A 24,116-nucleotide genomic window follows, 5' to 3' on the forward strand; every position below is an offset into this window, starting at 1 on the left:
GAAGCTGCACCGCTAGCTTAGCCCTAGACACCCCCTGTCCCAGTCAGATGGTCACCTGATGGTGCAAGCCGGCCAGAAAGTTCAGGAGTCCAATTCAACACTCAGATATGAAAATGCACAGAACCCCTTTATTCCTGACATGGGCATATGGTACAAATCATTTGGCATGCACTAAATCATTAGAATACTCGTTTATTTTGGAACGTATATGAAGGGAGCAGAATAAGGCATGTACTGTTTTCAAGAGAACTCATTTCCTCTGCTGGGGGCAAAAGACCGCTCTTGGCAAGGTATTCTTTGAAAGTAAATTATCTTCAGAGGAAAGCACGTGCTGTTCTAAAGGAGAACGTAGCTCCCTACACATTCTCAAGTTCAAGGGGTGTCTGTGTAGGTGCATGCACGCATATATGTATTACATGCAACAACAATTACTATATGTATTACATGCAACAATTAATGGTTGGAAAACCATTAATCATATTTATTTAAAATTGAAAAGACATATATATTCAAAATTACAGTTTTAATAAGTTCAAAAGTTTTGCTCACACATAAATAAGAGAAATCCAGAGACAGATAGTTTAGTGATAGTATGGTGGCTCCATGGTGTCATCAGATATGCAGGCTCATGTCTTTATGCTTTGTTAAACTCAAAGTGAGTGTCTTCCTTCTTTAGAGTAACCCTCTGGCCCAAGATGGCTGCTGGAGCCTCAGCTACTACATGTGGATTCCAGGCCAGAAGTAGAGGGAGGTGAAAACAAAGGAGTATACCTTCCGGGGATATCAGCTTTTTTGTATCATCTTCCTGAGGTCCTGTGCATTTCCATAGTCACATATATGCCCCTAACCGTAAGTAAAACTTGAATGTTCTCTTTTTATTGGATGCCTTTCTATCTCAAATAAAATTAAGATTCTGTTACTCAGGAAGCTCGTGGCCTCTGCCATGACATGAAAAACTAAAAGTAAACTTGACCAAGTCATTTGTGTATGGGATAATGTCTAGAACAGAGATTGGCTATCATTTGGAGGATAAAATTAATCACATTTCTTTGCCTCTATTTGTAAACTGATTAGACATATTCAAGAGTTTCAATGCAAATTTGAAAACAATTACACATCTAGAGAAATACATGCCTTTGTGGACTTTAGCTTATAATAGACTTTCTCAACTTTTGAAATAATGCTCTAATTACACCCCTATTTATTGATATTTATTTACTGGAGGGCAATGGGAGACGAGAACACCATTTCTGTTAAAATCATCTCATTGGTGCCACACCTGTCCCTAGACAGTTTGCATGAAATAGATATAAAGCCATTGAGTCAGTGACAACCAGAAGTACTGGGAATCTTTCACAAAGAATTCAGGAATGGGACCCCCTAATCTTTTCCTGCAGATATAAAGCTATTGAGTCAGTGACAACCAGAAGCACTGGGAATCTTTCACAAGGAATTCGGGAATGGGCCCCCCAATCTTTTCTTGCTGCTTCTGTGAGGACACAAGTCAGATTTATTAAAGCCAATAGAAAGCAGACCTGTGCATCCTTCTAGAGCAGAGACTAGTTTTGCATTTCATAAAATACTCCACAAAGACAGGATTCCAGAGGCAAGTTCATTTGGAATACACTTAGTCCAGATAACACAGTTTCTTGATATTTTTCATGTTTTGACTGCAGGTCTTCTCAGGGCCTTAAATGTTTGGGCGTGTTGTGAATCTCCAAGACTGAGCCACAAGATGCAGCATTTTCCTAATGACCTCAGGCCCTTTTTGAATGGGCACTTTTGGGAATCAGTGTTCTGCAAAGTATACCTTGGGAAGCCACAGAGAGCTTTTCCCTGAAGCAGGGTTTCTCAACCTGAACGTTGTTGGCATTTGGGGCAGGATAATTCTTAGTTGTGGGCGGCTGTCCTGTGCATTGGAGGGTATTTACCAGCATCCCTGGCCTCTGCTCACCAGATGCCAATAGCAATTCCTCCCCCACTCTGTTGTGACAACCAAAAGTGTCCCCAGGTATTGCCAAATATTCCCTGCTGGCAAAATGGCCCTCAGATGAGAACCTTTACTCTAGGGAAATTTCTAGAATCAAGAAAATACATTGCAATGATAGGAGAGACCACTCTCTCAGGTATGAATATTCAGCTGACTGTTAGAGTCCTTGGCAATAAGATTGTTATTTGTTAAAAGAGACAGTATTACTGGTGAAGATTCATTTCAAAAATGGAAATGAAAATAAAAGTTGCTGTTTCTATGATAACTAAGTCAAAAGCTTATGGAAATTTATGGAACAAGTGCGTAAATTAAACTTGCTTTAAAAATGTGGAGGCCGGATGCGGTGGCTCACGCCTGTAATCCCAGCATTTGGGAGGCCAAGGTGGGCAGATCACCTGAGGTCAGGAGTTTGAGACCAGCCTGGCCAACATGGTGAAATCTCACCTCTACTAAAAATACAAAAATCATCCAGGTGTGGTGGTGGGTGCCTGTAATCCCAGCTACTTGGGAGGCTGAGGCACAAGAATCACTTGAACTGGGAGGTAGAGTTTGCAGTGAGACGAGATCACGCCACTGCACTCCAGCCTGGGCGACAGAGTAAGACTCTGTCTCAAAAAAAAAAAAACAAAAAACAAACAAACAAAAAAATGCTGTGGAATTAGGTATAGACAAGGTACTGTGTTTTTAAACAAAATTTAATCCCCCCCTCCACCCCCGCCAAATTCTACTTTTTACAGTGTTTCAGGAAAACATCTATTGTTGAAAGTCAAATGTGGCATTTTTTGATGCTCTTAAAAATACAGTAGGCATCATCCTACCAATGCCATTCACTAAAATTCTCCTGGTCCAGTCAGGTAAGTGTTAAACTGCAAAAACCCTTCTAGGAGGTGCCACCCCCAGAGTATTTCAGTGGACCTCAGAAAAATCTGAGCCTGGAATATCTTATTGCCCCAGAAAGTAAGGAAGTGCTCAAAGATTGATGGACACATGTCCAAAGAACCAACAGCCAGGCTGATGGGGCTCCTACTGCCCAAATATGGGATACCTTGAACATTAAAATAAATAGCAAGCGAGTATAACGCACTGAACAAGCTAACGCTTCATGAATTTATGGAAATAAAGAAAGGGAGGGAGGGACGGAAGAAGGAAGTTGGGGAGAAGGGGAGGAAGGGAGAGAGAGAAAAAGTGAAAGCTCTTCCTTACAGTAAAAAGCCAACAGTACAGTTAAAAGTACGATGACATTAGAAAATCACCATTTGACCCACCATAATAATAAATAATTCTGTCAATAATCATGAGCAAATGCTAAAACCAGTGGGTAAAAGTTTGAGGAGTAACAGGATATTTACATGGCCCCAAACTATCTTCTTATAATATAATTGATTGACCAGGGTAAGAAGGAACTTAACAGTGCACAAACCTAACCTCTCAGTCACAGGACAGACCAACATCAAGGGCGGCTTGATAGGACAGACTAGGAAGGCCACACTCTGCACAGTGGTATTCCTTGCAGAAGTGCAGAAACTGAGTCCATTCATGAGGAGACATCAGACAAACCCAAATTGAGGAATACTTTATGAAATAGCTGGCTTATACACTTCAAAAATATCCAAATTGAGGAATACTTTATGAAATAGCTGGCTTATACACTTCAAAAATATCAGTGTCACAAAACACAAAGAAAGTCAGAGAAACTGTTCCAGATGAAAGAAGATCAAGGAGACATGAGAACCAAAGGCAACACATGATTGGGAGTTTCTGTTGGACAGCATTGAGATAAGTGACAAAATCTGAATGAGGTCCGTGGATTAAACAGTAGTATTGCATCAGTGTTAATTGCGTGATGATGATCATTGTACGACTGTGATTATGTTAAGAGAATGTCTTTGTTTTTAGAAAACACCTACTAAAGTAAAGGTATATGTTTGCTATTACTCTCAAAGGTTTGGGAGAGAGGGAAAATATACATGCATGTGTGTGTGTGCATGTGTATTATTACATATAATTAATATATTTAGGGGGAGAGAGAATGAGAGAGGGGATGGGAGTGTCCTGGAGAAAGCAGCTGTGATAAAAATGTTACCACTTACAAAGTTGCAAAGTCTGGTGAAAAGTATAAGGGGGCTCTTTGTACTTTTCTTGCAATTTTCCTTTAAGTCTGAAATGATGTCAGTATTAAAGGACTAAAAAGAAAAAGCTCTCTTATCCAGGATCCCTCCCCCCATGAATTATCCTTTCTGCATCATTCCCCCTTTTCCTCCCACCACACCAAAAGTCTTCCAAATCTCCTTCCTCTCTCAAGGGGGTTCTGAGCAATTACCCACCAGCCTTGGTCTCAGTGGCTTATTACAAGTGGATTCCCAGACGCCACCCCCAGAAACCCTGGCTTGGGGCATCTAGAGCCAGTGGTTTTCTACAGATGCCTGAATCTGGACACCCAGGGGTTCTGATTACATTGGCTCATAGTGCACTCTGCGCCTCAGAATGTTAGTTCCCCAGGTGATTGTAGTGGGTAGCCAAGGGTGAACATTCACAAGAATCATCTGAGTATCTTGTTAAAAAACAAATTCTGATTCACTAGGTCTAGGGAAGTGGGAACCTGAGATTCTGCATCTCTGATCATCTCTCTGCGTGGATGATGTGCAGTCCAAACCTTTTAACAGCAACAGTGTCATCGAGAGCAGATTCCAAGTGTTCTTTGCCAACAGACCTTCACCATCTCAAGTTCTGAAAACTTCAAGGGGGCAGACACAGCATCTGTTTTATTCTCTGCTGAATAACCAGCACTCGGTGCTCCATAAATAGTTGTTGAACGCGTGCGTGAATGAGTGAGTGAAAGGCTCCTAGTACCATGCTAATCTCCACTAGTACCTCCCAGCCGCTTAATATTTAAAAATGGTCATGTTTTGCATTAGAATCACTCCCATCAGATTTCAAACAAAAATCAATGGCTTTTGAAACTGAAAACCACTTTGGGGTGAGAAGAGTTGGCAAGATCCCACTCCCCTTCAGGAATGGCCTGGTGCAGGTGCAGATGACTAAAGCGGCCTCTGAGTCAGCTGCTACCCTTCTTCTGCACTTCTCAAATCATTTTCGTATTAGCATATCTCTAAGTGCATATAATTTTCACATCAAAGAGTGTAATTTTTTGCAGAAGTGGAGTAGAGAATAATTTATCCACTGAAGTATCTCAAGCAGCAGTCTTGATAGCATGACATAAAAATTACACAGAAGACAGACATTTAGAAAAATTTGGTGGCAGAATTTGTATTATTTAAGTAGATGTGGAGAAAATTCACCCTTCGAAACTGAAAAAATATACACTTTTGGAGTTAAAACAGATTCCTAGTTGAGGGAGGAGAGGGCAGTTTGAGCCGGTATCTCACTTCCTAGCTCACTGAACAGGGAGAGAACCCATGGTCTGGCTTTCCTTCCTGATGGAGTGGTTCCCTGGGACCACAGAATTCACCAGCCCTGCTTGTCCCCAGACCCTGGAATTCCAGCTCCCCCGGGTGCAGGAACCTCAGCTTCATCTGAGGGAACCATCCATTTTGAGAAACAGTCTGACGAGGTGAAAGGCACATAAAGAGAACCCCGGCCCTGACTTCAACTCCTCAATGTCACCTCCCTCGTGCAGCCAGCCTGGCTGGGCACATGCACCCTCTTTTTAATAAAACATATCTCTGCGGTCCCCTCCTTTTGTCCCAATTTCCATGTCTTTGGACACCAGTCTCTCCTCCTGGTCCCCTGTGCCTGAAATCCTCTCAGGGAAACCTGAGTAGACCCTGTACATGGAGCCCTTGGCTACACACACATACACACACACACACACACACACAACTTCAACACACACACACTTCTCTAACACACACAACCCTCTGATACACACACACATCCCTAACACACACATACACAACCTCTAACACACACACGTACTCCTAACACACACACCTCTAACACACACACCCCTAACACACACACACCTCAAACACATACACACTCCTAACACACACACCCCTAAGAAACACTCACCTCTAACACACACACCTCTAACATACAGACACATCCCTAACACACATACACACCTCTAACACACACTCATCCTTAACACACACCTCTAACACACACATACTCCTAACACACACACACAACTCTAACACACACACATCCCTAACACATACCTCTAACACACACACATACTCCTAACACACATCCCAACACACACACACCTCTAACACACACACGTACTCCTAACATACACACATACACACACACACCCTAATGCATACACACCTAATATACACACACACCTCCAACATACACATACACACACACCTAATACACATACCTAATACACACACGTAACACACACATACACCTCTCATACACAGTGCACACACACCTAATACACTTACCTAATACACACACGTAACACACACATACACCTCTCACACACACACAGTGCACACACACCTAATACACACACACCCTTAATACATATATACACACATATATACACTTCATATTCAGGAGAAAGAGACGATGTTTGTATCCCCACCCCTAGAAAATGTATCAGGCAAATCTCATAGCTATTTTGGTCATTTTTAGGTGTAAAACACTTTAATTCTGATGCATGCAAAAAGTCCAGTTGAGGACACTGCCATGCAGTCGGGAGGAATTGTCTTTTCAATGAATGCTAGTAGATCTGTTTGGCTATTTCTAAGGGAAAAAAAAATGTGTTTCACCCTTCCTTAATTCCAGATGGATGATAGTACTAAATACAAAAGGTAAAACAATAAAGCTCTTAGAAGAGAAAGTAGGAGAGCATCTTTGGGATCTTGGGTAGGCAAAGACTTCTTAAGCAGTATACAGATAGGGACTAACAATAAAAATGGCAAGTAATGCTATTCATAATAGTCCCAATATTGAAACTACCCAAATGCCCATCAATGGTAGAAAAGTAAATAATTGTGGTATGTTCACACAACGGAATTCGATACAGAGGTGAGAATGATTATAATTGCACACACACACAAACAATAGGTAATCTCATAAATACCAAGTTGTGTGAAAGAAGCAAAACACAAGAGGGAATACCAGCCAGGCGCGGTGGCTCATGCCTGTAACCCAGCACTTTGGGAGGCCAAGGCGGATGAATCACTTGAGGTCAGGAGTTCAAGACCAGGCCAACATGGCGAAATCCCATCTCTACGAAAGCACAAAAATTAGCTGAGCATAGTGGCAAGCACCTATAATTCCAGCTACTCGGGAGGCTGAGGCAGGAGCATCACTTGAACTCAGGGGGTGGAGGTTGCAGTGAGACGAGATCATGCCACTGCACTCCAGCCCTGGCAACAGAGTGATTGAGACTCCATCTCAAAACAAAACAAAAGAGGAAATATTGTATGAACCTATTTATGTGAAGTATAAATCAAGCACAACAAGTCTGTGCTATTGTGTTTGGAGACAGTGGTTACTCTTGGGTTGATGTGGAGGTAAAAGGGCTTCTCAGAGGCTAGTGTGTCCTGTGTGTCCCTTGGAGTGCTGAGTACACAGATGTGGTCATTTTATGAAAATCCCCCAGTTTGTATACTTTGAATATATGTGAGTTTCTGCATATCTATTAGACTTCAATAAAAAGCTTTCTTAACTACTATCCAAGTTAAATGAAGATTGACATTTGGCACAATGCTTCTGTCGCTTTTGAATAGGTGCTTTGTTAACGTTTTTATTACTTAACAGAAAAAAAGTGCATGTACATGGTTCAGACACAAAGATTCCAACAGCACAAAAAGTGTACAATGAAACATAAGCCCTTCCTCCACCCCAGACCCACAGTCCCCTTCTTCAGAAGAGCAACTGAAATATTTCTTGTGAATCCTTCCAGAAATTGTATATGCATGTATAGTTACGTGTGTGAATCTGTATTAAGCTACATATGTTTTTTATACAAATAAGAATAAGCACTCTTCACTACACCTTTCTTTCCCCCTTAAATATATCTTGAAGATAGGTCCATATTATTAATCTCACTATATGAGATTTATAAAAAGAGGTGAGTCTTTATGTATTAGTAAATATGTATTAATATTATCTATTAAATGTGTATGGATTAATAAATACATAAAGACTCACCTCTTTTTGTAAATATCATACAGTGTTTTGTTGTAGAGATCGTATATTCCAGGGTGTGTTAGTCTATTCTTGCACTGCTATAAAGAACTACCTGAGACTGGGTAATTTATAAAGAAAAGAGGTTTAATTGGCTCACAGTTCCACAGGCTATACGCTGGGGAGGCCTCAGGAATCTTTCAATCATGGTGGAAGGGGAAGGGGAAGCAGGCACGTCTTACATGGCTGTAGCAGGAGGAAGAGAGGGAGGGAGGTGCTACATACTTTTAAACAACCAGATTTCTTACTATCATAAGAACAGCAAGGGGCAAGTCCATTCCCATGACCCTACCACCCCCAACTAGGCCCCTCCTCCAACACTGGGGATTACAATTCAACATGAGATAGATTTGGGTGGGGACACACATCCAAACCATATCACTGGGGTTGGCAAATTATGAGCAACATGCCGAATTTGGCCTGCAGCCTGTTTTTGTAAATAAAGTTTTATTGGAACATGGCCATGCCCATTCATTTACATATGGCCTATTGCTGCCTTCTTGCTACTGCAGCAGAGTTGGGCTGCAACAGAAACTGTATGCCTTCATTTCTAATGGCTGCCGTAACACATTGCCACAAACTTAGTGGCTAAAAACAATGCATAATTATCTTATTTCCAGGAGTCAGAGCCAAAATGGGTCTCGCTGGGTTTAAAGGAAGGTATTAGAGGCTGCAAGCCTTTTTGGAGGCTTTTGGGGAGAATCTGTCTTGGCTGCCCGTGTTCCAAGGCTTGTGGCCTCCTTCTGTCTTTCAAGCCAGTGATGTCTAGTCATGCCTTCCCCACATCACATCGCTCTGCCCTGGAATTTCCTGCTTCACTCTTTCATGTTTAAGGACCCTCATGACTAACTTGGAGCCACTCCAACCATGGAAAATAAAACTTCCTATTTTAAGGCCAGTTGATTAACAACCTTAGTTTCCTCTGCTACCTTCATTCCCTTTTGTCGTGTAACGGACATATTCACAGGTTTTGGGGATTAGGACGTGGACCTCTTTGGAGGAGGCATTATTCTGCCTATCACATATATCACCAGCAAAACCTACAGTATTTGCTTTTTGGTCTTTTCCAGAAAAAGTTTGCAGACCTCTGCTCTACGCTGTCCCTAACCAGTAGCTGCAATTAGCTAAATTCTAGCCACCAGCTGCTCTGCTCTCGGCATGGTAATCTACAGCCTCTTGGTCAGTGAGGACTTCATTCTTGGCTCATGTCTCTTCTCACCACTCCCTCTCTACCAGATGTCCTGCTATAGTTCTTGATGACTTCAGTATCCATGTAGATGGTTCTTTCAATATTCTGGCCTCTCCTTTCCCAGGCTATCTCATCTCTAATGATCACAGCCTCCACTCCCCTCAACCACCCACGCCTCTACTCCCCTCAACCACCCACTCCCAGGGCATTAGGCCCCGGACCTCGTCAATATCACTCAGTGCATCTGTACGTCATCTAACTTTCAAACATCTCCTTCTCCCACAATCACTTCCTGTTTTCCCAACTCACTCCTCTAATATGCAACAGCCATAATCTTTCAGCTCCTCTGGGATCTGCCATCCCTGTAGCACCTTTTCCCTGTGCCCTCCCCCATGTCCCCACTTCCCTCCTTACCCAGCTCAACTATAATCCCTCCCCTGCACTCTCCACGCCCTCTTCCCGTCTTTCGCCATTATCTTTGCTGGTGAATGTCCAGACCTCATGAAATCCAATTCTCCACTCCCTATTTGCTGGAGCCACTGAAGCAACCTGGAAAAAAAAAAAAAAACAACCTTGTACAGCCTCAAAACCACAAGCCTCAGTGTGCCTCCAGGACTGCGGAACCATTTTCCATCCACTTTCTCTTCATCCTCAGAAACCTCCCACCCCCACAACCCTGTCATAATTCTTGCCTTTATTTTTACTTTGAAAACAGAAGCAACCAAAAAATACATTCAGAAGCTCCCATTGTCCAAGGTTGCCAGATAAAATCCAGGGTAGCAAGTTAAATTTGCACTTCAGATAAATAGTCAATTATTGTTTAGCATAAGTACATCCCATGTAATGCTCTACAAATTATTTGTTATTTGTCTGAAATTCAAATTTTGCTGAGCGTCTTGTATTTTTATTTACTAAATCTGGCAACCCTACTGCCCAGCTCTAACCAACCTACCTGAATCTGTCCCCAAGACTGTGTTCCTAACCTAACCTCACCCTTCGTGATGGCCCCAAGGACTCTCGTAGTTGTTCTCTCTTGTATGTCTTCAAGTTTTCCTTCTAAATGTATCACCGCATCAGAACACAAGTGTAGCCTCAATATCTTTATCTTTAAAGTAAACTTTCTTGACCCTCTGCACCCTTTCCAGTGATCACTCCATCTCACTGATGGCTTCTAAGAGAGCAAAGCTCTTATAAGGCGTCATCTACATCTACCATCTCCCCCCGCCTTTCCTCCTCCCATTTCTCTCCAGAAAGGCTTTGTTGCCTCCACTCACCAAAACTGCTCTTAACAAGGGGCAGTGATTGTCATACGGCTAAATCCAGTATCAATACTCAGTTCTCATCTTACTCAAGCTATCAGCAGCTCTCATCCCAGTGGAATGCTCACCTTATTAAATTAATAGGCTTTATTTTTTAGGGCAGTTCTAGCCTTGCAGTAAATTGAGTGGAAAGTAATGCAGAAAACTCCTTCCTATACAGCCCTCATCCTCCCTCAATATGCACAGCTTTCCCCACGACCAACATCACACACCAGAGCAGTACATTGACTACAGCCAATGAAACTATGTTGACACATCATTATCCCCCAAAGTCTATAGTTCACATTAGGCTTTATTTTTATTGTTGTGTATTCTATGGGTTTGGGCATCTGTGTAATGACAGCTGTTTACCATGGTAGTCTCATACATGTTCACTCATTCTTGAAACAATTTCTTCACATGGCCTCTGGAGTACATGCGGGTGTCTCTCTCTCTCTCTCTCTCTCTCTCTGTCTCTCTCTCTCTCCCCTACCTCCCTGGCCACTCCTCCTCAGGTTCCTTTATGGGACCCTCTTTGGCCTCCTGACTGCAGTGCCAGTCCTCACACATCTCATTTTTATCCTCACTCATGCTCTTGGAGATAGATGACCTCATTGCTTTAAATTCCAACTATATTCTGATAATCCCCAAATTTCTATTTCTAACCCTGGCCTTTCTTCTAAACTCTAAACTTAGATATCCAAGTGGAGATGTTGTGTCATTATTTAGAGCTTGGTATATAATAGGCATTTCAGAATTAACATGTACAAAAATGAGCAGCCAATTCTATCACCACTCCAGCTTGTTCCTCTCGTAATCTTTCCCCTTTAAGCAAATGTCACCTCCATTCTGTCAAGCATTGTGAAGGGTCTGAGATTTTTACCTTACTTGCATACTAACCAGTTAGCCTCCCACAGTTTCATAGATGCTAGTAAAACACAAAATTCCTGGGCCAGAGACAAAGGACCTTATTATTCACAGACATAGTGGTTTCCAGGGCTTCATCTTTTTATTATACCATTTCCACAATCCCCAATTCCCATAGGGTAATGTGAAGGAGGCCAAGTGTTACTTGCAGATTCAGTGGGTAGCATTACAGGACAGAGGCCCTGCCTTCGAGAACCCAAATATTTTCTAATTCATAGTCAGCAAGACTGTCCTTTAATTTGAGGGTGTCTCTGTCCATTTTCTGCTGCTATAACAGAATGCCATAGACTGGGTAATTTATAAAAACAGAAGTTCTGGATGCTGGGAAGTCCAAGAGCATGGCACCAGCATCCGGTGAGGGTCATTCCAGGTGGAAGTACAGAAGGTGGAAGCAGGCAGATGAGACAGACAGAGACAATCTGGCCAAACTCATTCTTTTTATCAGGAACTCACTCCTGTGATAACCAACACGTTCCCACATTATCAGCTTTAGTCAACTCATGAGCGAGCTGTCCTCATGACCTAATTAGCTCTTAAAGGCTCCACTTCCCAATACTGTTACACTGGGGACGAAGTCTTAACACATGAAGTGTTGGAGACACATTCAAACCATAGGAGAGAGAGACATTCTTTATCTTCCAAAGCTGTTCCCTATACAAACATCATTTAAAAGATTGTCTGAAACAAAGGGCTTCCGTGCCTCTGCTTACCAGATGTGTGGAAACCTGAGAGTCCCGGGAGAACTGTCTCCTAACATATTCAGTCTTCCCATTGCCTGGGCCAAAACTTCCCAATTCAATCTTGGCTGCTTTCTGTTTCCCACCCCAGCAGCAAATTCTGCTGCCTCCTCACCACCATCCATTCCACTCTACTTCATGCCTCCATCAGCTTTCTCCTGGATGATTGGCCAACGGCAATGATTACTGCTTCTCTCTCACAACCCTTCAGTCTTCCCTCAATACAGCCATCAGAGCAATCCTCTTACACTCCAAGTCGAAGCCTGTCCCTCCTCTGCTCAATACCTCCAGTGGCTGCCATCTCACTGAGGATAAAGCCAAAGTCCTTCCCTTCCAGGCTTATGACCACACTTCCCCAGCCCTCCCACTCTCTGATCTTATTTTCCTTCCATTCCTTTTCACTCACTCCTCACTCACTTCCAACCGCAGACCCATACTTTTTAAAAAATTGTTTATTTTGAGACAGGGTCTGGTTCTGTCACCCAGACTGTAGTGCAGTGGCATGATCTCGGCTCACTGCAACCTCCACCTCCTGGGCTCAAGCGAGGTCCCTCCGGCCTCCTTGCTGTTCCTGGAGCTCATTCCCAGCCCGAGGCCTTTGCATTCGCTACTCCCTGTCCCTGTAACAGCCTCCTCCCCAGCATTTGCCTGGCTTACTCCCTCAACTCTGTCAGAGTCGTTACTCAAACGTCACCTGACTGGAGGAGCCTCTGGATTTGGTTTGGGTTCTCCCAAAAGCAGACCTACAGACAAGAGCCTGGGTCTGTTAGCTTACCTGGGAGGTGGCCTAGGCTGCAAAATCAGGAGGTGCAGGAAGTGAGATAGGGGAGGGATAAAAACTCATCATGTTTATGGAAAAATGGGGGCCACTGGGCCTAATCCCACTGGGAACCCTCTGAGAGACCATTTAGAACATACTTCAAAATCAACTCCACAGAGAATGGGAGAAGCTGAGAAGCTGAGAAGCTGGGCCATTCATTCACTGAGTCGCTCCCTGTATTTGTCTGCTAGGGCTGCCATTTAAAAAAATACCACAGACTGGGTGGTTTAAACAACAGAAATGTATTTCCTCACAGTTCTGGAGGCTGGAAGTCAAAGATTAAGGTGTAAGTGGGGTTGGTTTCTTCTGAGGCCTCCCTCCCTGGCTTGCGGATGGCTGTCTTCTCACTGTCTTCTCTCTGTGTCCTCATGTGCCCTTTGCTCTGTGCACAGGCATCCTGGTGTCTCTTCCTTCTCTTATGAAGACACCAGTTGTACTAATTAGGGCCCCACCCTCCTAGCCTCATTTTAACTTAATCACCTCTCAAAAGCTCCTGTCTCCAAATACAGTGACATTCTGAGGTACTGGGGGTTAGGGCTTCAACATACGAAATTGGGGAGGACACAGTTCCACCCTTAACACTCCGTCATTGCTTGGCTGTCGCTATTATACCTGCTCATGCAGGGCAAGTTTCATGACAAGGAAGAAAGCCCTTGTACATCAGATTAGAGTGATGCCGGAGCCAGGGATGGGGGAGCTGCCAGCAGGGCCAGAATGACCCCCATAAGGAGTCAAGAGTGGGCAGAGGGGAAATGAGAAGTGAGTCCGCAATGTCGTCCATGTTTCCCTGACCACTCTGTCTAACAGAGCACCTCTCTGTTACTCTCTGGTTCTTCACCTTGCTTTATTTTTCTCCTTTTCTCTTATTAGCACTTGATATATTCTATGATGATATTTTTATTGAGATCAAATTTGCATACCATAAAATTCACCCATTTAAAGTGTGCCATTTAGTAGTATATTCACAAAGTTAGACAACCATCACTGCTATCTAATTCCAGGGCCCTTTGATCACCCCAAAGAGGAAGGCTGCACCCATGCCCAGTCACTAACATATTATATTTTACTTTATTTGCTTAGCGACTATGACCCTTGCCACCAGAACATGCTTCTTAAGTGCCAGGACTTTGCCTGAATTGCTCACTGTTCTGTCTCCACTCCCTAAAAAAGGGCCAGGTATATGGCAGTAACTCAAATAAGTATCTCTTGATTTAACATATGAACCAGAAGCCACCTCCCTGAAATTGACTCTAAATTTTGAGACAAGGGAAAAGACCGGGAATCGCAGGTAACTGGTTCATTTCACCTCAAATGAATCTTGTCCTAACAATGCAGCCGGATGCTCAGGGGCTGGTATTCAGGCTCCAGCCTAGAATGGAATGGGGCACCTTTTGAGGGTGCTGGCTCCATAACTGGGCTAATTTAAAATGTATGGGACTAGGGCCAGGTGCGGTGGCTCACGCCTGTAATCCCAGCACTTTGGGAGGCAGAGGAGGGCAGATCACTTGAGGTCAGGAGTTTGAGACCAGCCTGGCCAACATGGCGAAACCACATCTCTACTAAAAATACAAAGATTAGCTAAGCATGGTGGCTCACACCTGTAATCCCAGCTACTCGAGAGGCTGAGGCAGGAGAATCGCTTGAGCTCAGAAGGTGGAGGTTGCAGTGACTGAGATTGTGCCACTGCACTTCAGCCTGGGTGACAGAGCCCGACCCTGTCTCAAAAAAAAAAAAAAAAAAAGAAAGAAAGAAAATAAAATGTATGGATCTGTGGTTGGAAAGATTTCTTTTGACGTGTGTTACATCGACTGTGTCATAATTCTTTTCTTGTGTCTTAAATGTTAACACTTGTAAGCTTTAGAGTGAGTTGAAGAGGTAGTGAGTGTTCAGCTTGATACCAGAAAGAATAGCCTTCCATCTCAGCTTGCTCACTTCGGAGTGGTGTGACCTCAAAGCAAGTAACCTCTCTCAGCCTCAGTTTCCTCATCTGTAAAATGGGGCAGGGCGTGAGAAGAAGCCTAACTCAGAATAGTTTTGAGGATCAAAAGAGCAAAAACACATAGTTCACCCTTGACACATACTAAGTGCTCCTCAACCATTAGCTGTGAGCTCTGAATGAGGTCATGTTCATAATGCCCAAGATATGTCACAAAATAAAGTACATGCAACAAATGACTTGGATGAATTGGTCTCCTCTCTGCTAGACATTCCAAATGATCACTGAATTATGTGTCTCTGCTCAGGAAAGTGAAACCTTATAATAGTACCTTATCTTTCCAAAAAAAAAATATATATATATATATATATATATTCAGCTGGTAAAGATGTTAGCTATGTTTCTTACCTGTTAAGTGAGAGTAATTGATAAAATGAGTGACCATGAGGATTGGAGGAGACAATACATGCTCAGGACACTGTAGGGCTCAATAAATGATAGTTATGAATACCATCTTTATTCCAAGTCTATAGCTTCTTCTCTAAAACCCTGAGGCCCAGAAGCATTTAGGAAATCAGAACTTTCCAGATTTTAGAAAGGGGTATATACATATACTACGTGACTCCCCCAGTGGGATGAGGGCAGCAGTCAGTAATCAAATACATTGATACTTTTGCTGTGAGACATATGAATGGCCACAGAAGTGAACCATGTGGACTGACAAGCAGCATTGCATCAGCGCACGTCAGGGTTAGCAGGCAATGATTGGAAGTCAGAACAGGTTTTAACACCAAACAAGTAATTTTATAAACTTTTTCAGTTTTCAGAACTTTTCAGACTTGCATAGAAGGAATGGTAGATTTGTACTTCTTTAGAGGCCAAAATATTTTGTTTTCTACTCTCCCCTAAGAGGCAAGGGAAACAAACATCTTTATTTCCCCAAGCACGACACGTTTATATATTTGCAAAGAGAAAAAAAAAAATGATTACAATGTTCCAATAAGAATGATATATGCAAAAGAAGGGGGAAAAAAATCCAAACTTGAAACTAATTTCAGCAACAGCGATGGAGTTTTTTCAAAATTCCTTGCTCACAAATTCAAAAACAAAAACTGTCACACTGACGTGTCTTCCCAAATTTGGTTGAAACATCTCTCCTGGTTTTGGAGAGGTCTTCTCTTGAGCACCAGCCAAGAACACATTCTCATGGCCAAGTTAGAGACATAAAAATGCAAATGCAAACACAGAGAGGCCCTTCCAATAACAGCCTGAGCGTGACTCCGGTGGTCCAGACACCTTCTGAGCTACGTCATTAGCCCACTGAGTGAGGCCCCCTCCCTGGCGAGGCCAGTGTCTGTCAGACTCAGAAAACATTTCAATTGTGTGTAAATTCTACCCATTTTATTGAATCGTTCTCAGTCCCTTGTCAAAATAATTAATGTGCATCAAAAATAAAAACACACACAGTTTTTCCTCCACTGGGAGTTGAACATTCCCAGAGAGGAAAGCGCCTGAACTGCAGACGGCGACTGACACGCAGGGCATCTCTGCAATCCTGGGCAGATAACAGGTGTCTTGGAAGATGCTGTTCCTGCTTACAGTTCTGTGCAGCTGAATTCTGCAATATAAGTTATTAAAGAATGTGCAGAACATTACACAGTTCATGTACTTAATGATTATAGTTCATAGTCTAGGTCAGATATAATTAGATGTTACATTAAAATAGCTTCGCAGAGCCATTTATTCTGATTTAATTACTTAAAATGATAGCATAATGAGCAATGCTTTCAAGGAAAAAAGCACTCATTTAAATGGGCTCATTTTAAGTTAATACAAAGAAAATTAATCATTTGAGTAAATGTAGGAGGACAAGTCCATGTCTTAAGTGACATTATTTCCATGTCACAAAAGTAACTTCCCCGTGACAACATGTTGCAAGTAATAGGAAAATAAATTTCTCCCCCCGTGAATATAGATTCCCATTTTCACCATTCTCTTCAAGTCTTATTCTCTTTTACTTAAGCCTTGGTGCAGGCGAAGATGACTTAAAACGCCAGCACTGTGACACACACATCCAAATGAGATCACCTCCAGGGATAGTAAGGAGGTAAAAGGAATCCACACCAGTGAGACGGTGGCATTAGGAAATAGTAGTGAGAAGCAGCATCGTGGCACAGCAATTAAGAGAGCAGACCCTGGAATCTGACAGGAACAGGGTCAGATATCAGCTTTGTCCCTTTACCTGTGAGACTGTGGGCAAGTTGTCTAGCCTAGCGGTCCCCAATCTTTTTGGCACCAGGGACCAGTTTTGTGGAAGACAATTTTTCCAGGAACCGCAGAGGGTTGGAGATGGTTTGGGGATGACTCCAGTGCATTACATTTATTGTGCACTTTATTTCTGTTATTATTAAATTGTATAATGAAATAATTCTACAACTTGCTATAATGTAGAATCAGTGGGAGCCCTGAGCTTGTTTTCCTGCAACTAGGCGGTCCGATCTGGGGGTGATGGGAGACAGTGACAGATCATCAGACATTAGATTGTCATAAGGAAAACGCACCTAGATCCCCTCGCATGCACAGTTCACAATAGAGTTTGCGTTCCCATTAGAATCTAATACTGCTGCTGATCTGACAGAAGGCGGAGCTCAGGCAGTATGCGAGTGATGAGGAGCAGCTGCAAATACAGAGGAAGCTTTACTCAATCGCCCACCACTCACCTCCTGCTTTGTGGTCTGGTTCTATTCCAGTCCATGGGGTGGAGGCTGGGGACCCCTGGTTTAGCCTGTCTGGACCTCCATTTCCTCATCTTGAAGCTGGGGATAAAAAGCACCTACCTCAATGCGTGGTTTTGAAAATCAGATGAGATTCAGTGTACAAAGCATTCAGCACATGCCTAGCATGGAGTAGCTAAGAATAATTAATAGCTCTTGTTAGTGTAAATGGAGATAACCAAGATTTTGCTGGCTCCTGACCCCTTCCCTGCATGCACTCCTCAGAGTCTCTAGGCCCCTGTTGCATTTTTCCAGGAGAAATTATAAACGTCTTGAATGGAAAGAATGGGGCCTCCCCAGTGCAATTTCTTTCTTCTGTTTTTAATAACTATAAATGATAAGAGATCCTCATATGAAGTTTTGAGAGTAGTATCAGTTCACTCAAAGAAAATATTCTACAAGGTTTAAAAACATATGGCAATGTTTATCTGCTTTTTTTCTGTCCTGAGTCAGGCTTTGTAGTAAAAACATTTGATGCCGGGCTCAGGGGAATGAGAAAAAAATGTTAAATCAGGAACCTTCCTGTGAATACCTTCTTAAGACAGCTGTAATACTACCCAGGGGATGCTGTATTTATTTGGATCCTGGGACGCTTAGCAAAGGTGATGACAGAAAACACTGGCTTATAGATGCAGGGGGCTGTGGCAGCCAAAATAATGTGTCAAACTTGGCCTTGCACAAGCAAACCCCATCCAAGAGAGAGCTGACACAGTCTCCAAATGTATAACATTCTGAATGAGAAAACCAAAGCCACAGGGTTTGGAGAGCATGGGCTGTCATGGGAATTGCTTGTGTTCAAAATGAGTTTTGCCCCCACTGGGGACAGCACCACATGCTGTGCTGAGTTAAGGAGAGTGATGTAAGAGGGCTATCTTAGTTAGGGTTCCTCCAGAAGCTGACCCTAAAGCAAAACTCTAGGCACAAGTAGTTTACTTGGGAGGTGTGATGGTCAGTTTTATGTGTCACCTTGGCTAGGTTATGTCCCCTGTTGGTAAATTAAGAACTAATCTAGGTGTTGCTGGAAAGGTATTTTGCAGATGTGATTACCATCTACCATCAGGTGACTTAAAGTAAGGAAATTAGCTTCCATAATCTCGGTGGGCCTGATCTAATCAGTTGAAAGGCAATAAAAGAAGAGTTTTGGGTTTCCCTGAGGAAGAAGAAATTCCACTTGTAGACTACAGTGCCAGCTTCTGCCCAAGAGTTGTTTCCTGCCTGCCCTGTCTGATGGCCTGACTTACAGATTTTTGGACCGACCTAGACAGCCCCCATAATTGCATAAGCCAATTCCTTTCAATAAATCATACATACACACACACACACACACACACACACACACACACACACACACACATATGGAGCATTTTCATTTCTTTAATGAAATTTCTTTTTTCACTATTTTTTTAGCTATTTTCTTAGTGGGTTCTCTAGGACTTACTATATACGTCTTAACTTACCATAATTGGCTTCAGATTCATATTAACTTAATTCCAGTGAGATACAGGAAAGCTATTTATATGTACCTCTATTTACTTTTTCCCCTTTCTTGGTTATTATTTTTGTACACATTATAGCCATAAATGTTACAAGCCCAACAATGTATTCTTATAGTTATTACCTTTTATTACATTATGGCTTTTTTAAAAGGTGAGAAAGGGGATGAAGTATATATTTATAGCTTTTATTACATTAGACTTCTTTCTTATCATTTCTGATTCCCTTCATTTGTCCCTGTGGATTTGAGTTATCATCTGTGATCCTTTCATTAGTCCAATGTAGTTTTGTTCTAACCCAAGCACCTTTAGTGCTGTTATTGGCAAATATTTTACATTTTTGTAGGTTATGGACTCAACAGTATATCATATACATATCATCTTATGCAGTTGCTTTTTAAAACAGTTAAGAGAAGAAAGGAAAAGAAAGATGCATTTATATTGTCTTTTATAATTACATGATTATATTTCCTGGCGCTCTTTGTTTTTTGTTTGGATTCAAAGTATTATCTGGAGTTACATGCTTTCAGCTGAGGAATTTCCTTTAGTATATCTTATAAAGTGGGTTTGCTAGCAACAAATTCTCTCAATTTTTGTCTATCTGGAAATATCCTTATTTTGTCTTCATTTTTAAAAGATAGCATTGCTGGATAAAAAATTCTTGATTGACAGATTATTTTTCTTTGAGCCCTTCGAATTTGTTATCCCACTGCCTCTGATCCCCCATTGCTTCTGGTGGAAAGTCAGCTGTTAATCTTATTGGTGTTCTTTTGCAAGTGATGAATCATTTTTCTCTTCCTGCTTTCAAGATTTTCTCCTTGTCTTTGGTTTTCATCATTTTTACCATAATGTGTCTGGTTTTGGATCTCTTTGCATTTATCCTATTCGGAGTTAGCTGAGCTTGCTGAATGTGCAATTAAGTTTTCTTTACATTTGGGAAGTTTTGGCCATCATCTCTTTGAACATTTTTTTCCTGATGCTTTGCCTCGTCTACTTTTGGTACTGTCATTATGCATACCATATATTGGTGTACTTAGTAGTGTTGCACATTTCTCTCCATTCATTTTTCTATTCTTTCTCCTTTGTTTTTGGATGGCCTAATTTCTATTAATCTATCTTCAAGTTCACTAATTCTTTCTTCTGTTGGTTTAAATCTACTGGTGAATCTCTCTAGTAAAATTTTTACTTCAGTTGTTGTACTTTTCAAAACCAGAATTTCTATTTTGTTCTTTTTAATAATTTCTATCTCTTTATTGATAGTCTCTATTTGATGTTACATTGTCCTCATACCTTCCTTTACTTCTTTAATCATGGTTTCCTTTAATTCTCTGAACACATATATAATGACTGATTTAAAGTTCTTGTTAAATGTAACATCTGGTTACTCTCAAAGGCAGTTTTTGTTGCCATCCCCATCCCTGCCCTCCTACACACACACAAACACACACACACACAGGGAGAGAGAGAGAGAAGAATCATACTATGTTTCTTTGCATGTCTTATAAATTTTTTCTTGGAAACTGGGCATTTTAGATCAGGTACTGTAGCAACTCTGTGTATTGTCCACCCTCCCTTGGAAGTTGTAATTGTTATTTGCTTGTGTATTTGTTTAGTGACTGGCTAGATTATTTTAGTGAATTATATTTTGCTCTGTAAGTAAAACTTCTGATATCGCTTCTCAGGGATTGCAGTCTGGGGTATGCCTACAGTCACCCTGGGAGGACAATAGTGTTGGCAGACTCTTTGACTTTCTCTTTCCTTGACTACTCCCAACTGTTAAGCTACACTACTGGCTCTAGTGTTTTCAACATGCCCTAGGGTATAAACTGCTTCACAGGCTGATCCAATCAAATTCCATTTTCAAGAAATAGTTATTTAGGTCAATGTTTGATATTTTTTCTGACTCTAGGAAGGTTCTTCTTATTTATCTATTTTCCCTGTTTCTCTCTGGCAAATAAATTGGCCTATAGTCTAGCCCATATCAACAATGAATCTGTTAGTCTCCAAATTGTCTTTCAACACAACCTCCACTGTTTTTGAGAGGACTCTTAGGCTTGAACTTCTTCATACTTTGTGGCTAATCAAGTCAGCTCCTTTGTGGAGATATTTGGAGCTCTCTGTTCTATGGCCTTCTCACCCCAGGCAAAATCTCTATGCCATGGTTCTAGTACTGAGGGCAGGACCAATGGCACATTTTTATCTGAGTAATAATCCCACTTTAGGAGCTGAAGATTTGGTGGAGGGAGGGGCAGCACCCCCAAGTCACCTTGTCTTATTTCTCTCAGCAGCATGGAACCCCCACTCATGAGCTGGATCAAGAGTGATTAAGGCCCTGGTGTTTTCAGTGGGACTGTGCTTGAGGTAGAGCCTCTGTCCCATGAGTGGGGGCTAGGCAGAGGAAGAGAGCCTCCACCTCTCAGCCTCACTTGCCACCACTTAGCCTCAAAGACAAGGAGCTAGGAAAGGATGGGAAACACTGACATCCTGCCCTTCTTGGGCAGATCACTTTCTGACTGGGAGCTAGGAGAAAAAGAAACCTTGTTTTCTTGTATCACTCTGGAATGGAGTTTCTGTTTTGCCGGGCTGAGAGAAGGAAAGGAGGGGAAAGATCTTGATTCACATATCATAGACTCTTGCTGTTCTTACCGAATATCAGTAGATTTTCTTCAATAAGGGTTTCTTCATTTGCTATGTGCCATTAGGACCATTTCCAGAGATTAAAAGAAAAAAAAAAACAAAACAGTTCTCATCAGTTTCACTGAGGACAGGTCAGCAGATGTCTTCACACCATTATGCCAGAAGTGGAAGCCAGCTGAGTATTTAAATATGAATTTGATTCATAATCCCGCTGGAAGAGTGGCAAGAAAAGGGGATTTATTTTGAGGCTTCATTTGAAAGTATATTGCATATCCTGCTTCCACTGCATTGCTAATTCTATGACTTAAGGCAAATTATTTCACCTCTCCTTGTCTTTGATTCCTCATCTATAGAATGGGAATAGTAATTCCTACATTGCAGAGTCATTGTAAGGAAATGAAATTACATATCAAAGCACTTGACACATATTAGGTTTTCAGGAAAATGAAGTGGTTTTTATTATCATTTATTATCATTCAGGAGAGCTCAGAGAGGAAACTGGCTCTAGAAAAAATGGAACTCAGGCTCAGGAACACCCAATAGTGGATCCAACTCAATTTCTCTTTGATCATGAAATTGACCCTTTCAAGATATTAGGGTATTCTCCCTTCCTCTATGTGCCCACCTCCACACAGACACACACACACACATACACACACACACACACACACACACACACACACAGAGTACAATTCATTCAAGGGAGAAAACAAAAACAACAGCTGGTTTTCCTCTTTTTAAAGAATCTAGTTTATCAGTTTAACGTACCACAGGAAATCCTCCCACACTTGAAGAAAACTGTTACAAAACAGAGAATGGCAACGACATAGCTCATCAACAAAATGGGAAATTTGGAGGAAAGAGGTCCCCAAAAACAGTGCTAACATGAGCAGGACCTTTCAGCAGTGGTTTTCCAATTGCAGAGTGTAGAATTACTTCTGGGGAATTTTGTTGAAAGGCTGATTCCTGATCTCCGCTTCTTCCTCCCTCAGAGACTCTGATTCTAAACTGGGGCCCTGGAATTGGCATGATGAACAGCCCCCAGTGGATTCTGATGCAGGTGATCTTGCTACTTTGAGAACTCTCCATTGGAAGCTGACTCAAGCATCTGTAATGCCTTCCAGGTTCTTTCCGAACAAAGACATATAAAAGGGTCATACTCTGGGTCCTCGCTGAGAAGACTTTAGGGACTCTTCGATCACTTTAGTTCTTAATTCAAGCTCCCTCTCTCCAGAAAGTCTAAAGGCATCCCAGGGTCCTTCTAGCAAGAGAAGTAAGTAGGCCAGTCCTGTTGTCCTCACATCCATTTCCCACCCTCCCCCAGCTCTGCTTTGTATATCAAGGAAGCTAACTCTGGGGGCTGCATCTCCCAGGTTCCTCGGTGAGCTGTCTTCTAGCTGCCTTTGTTCAACTGGAGGTGTTGGTGGGAAATTGGAGGCAGGACGAAGAGAGAAGTCGGAGGATTTCTCCCTGCGCATCCATCCATTCTCCAGCAACACTTCATGCTTCAACTGCTACTGCACAGCCCACTGTGAACCCTGAGTTCTAGGTGACCCTGGCCACTGGAATCTGGTAACATAACCCCACTTCCTCCCGTAGTCTCTACAGCCTAAGAGTGGCATAGTCTATCCCCTGCTTTCTTACCTCCCCCAATTCTCCATATTCAATTCCCTGTGTTGTAAATACTTGAAGGGGTATTTCTACCTAGACTCTGATTGAGACAGCAAGTTTGCCAAATACAGGTGAGGCTTCTGGCGAGGAGGGAAAGGTACCCTTTGTAGAGAACAGGGAAGAAGGAGGGAACAACTAGAGGTCCTTGCCCTGAAGAACCTTTACTGCTCAACCCCCTATACCTCCCACTTCCAAAAAACAGGGCAGGAATATGATGCAGAGGAGCTAGAATCAAAGGAGAGGGGTGCTATGGTGGGCATGCACCCCCCAAATTTTACATGTTGAAACTAAATCATCAAGGTGATACTGATTTAACAGTATCACCGCCTTTAGGAGGTGATTAGGTCATGATGGATAAGTTTAGTGTCTTGTAAAATAGCTGGAGAGAGCAAGTCTGTTTCTTGCATCTCTCCCACCATGTGAAGACACAGCATTCTTCCTTCTGGAGGAAGCAGTACTCAGGGTGCCATCTT

The 24,116-nt window shown here is 42.2% G+C and overlaps 1 long non-coding RNA gene across 2 annotated transcripts; it reads right to left on the bottom strand.

Moving 5' to 3' along the window:
* Positions 1-8,104: 8,104 nt before the first annotated feature.
* LOC134809521 (uncharacterized) lies at positions 8,105-22,284 on the bottom strand. 2 transcript variants are annotated; one of them, XR_010155450.1, is made up of 3 exons: positions 21,982-22,284; positions 17,789-17,884; positions 8,105-9,899 (listed from the first exon to the last, which is right to left on the bottom strand). It is a non-coding gene; the product is annotated as an uncharacterized LOC134809521 (long non-coding RNA). The 2 variants fall into 2 exon arrangements; XR_010155451.1 differs by lacking the exon at positions 8,105-9,899 and adding an exon at positions 16,283-16,686.
* Positions 22,285-24,116: the final 1,832 nt, after the last annotated feature.

This window comes from Pan troglodytes, chromosome 2 (genome assembly GCF_028858775.2).
Source record: "Pan troglodytes isolate AG18354 chromosome 2, NHGRI_mPanTro3-v2.0_pri, whole genome shotgun sequence".
NCBI classification, from domain to species: domain Eukaryota; kingdom Metazoa; phylum Chordata; class Mammalia; order Primates; family Hominidae; genus Pan; species Pan troglodytes.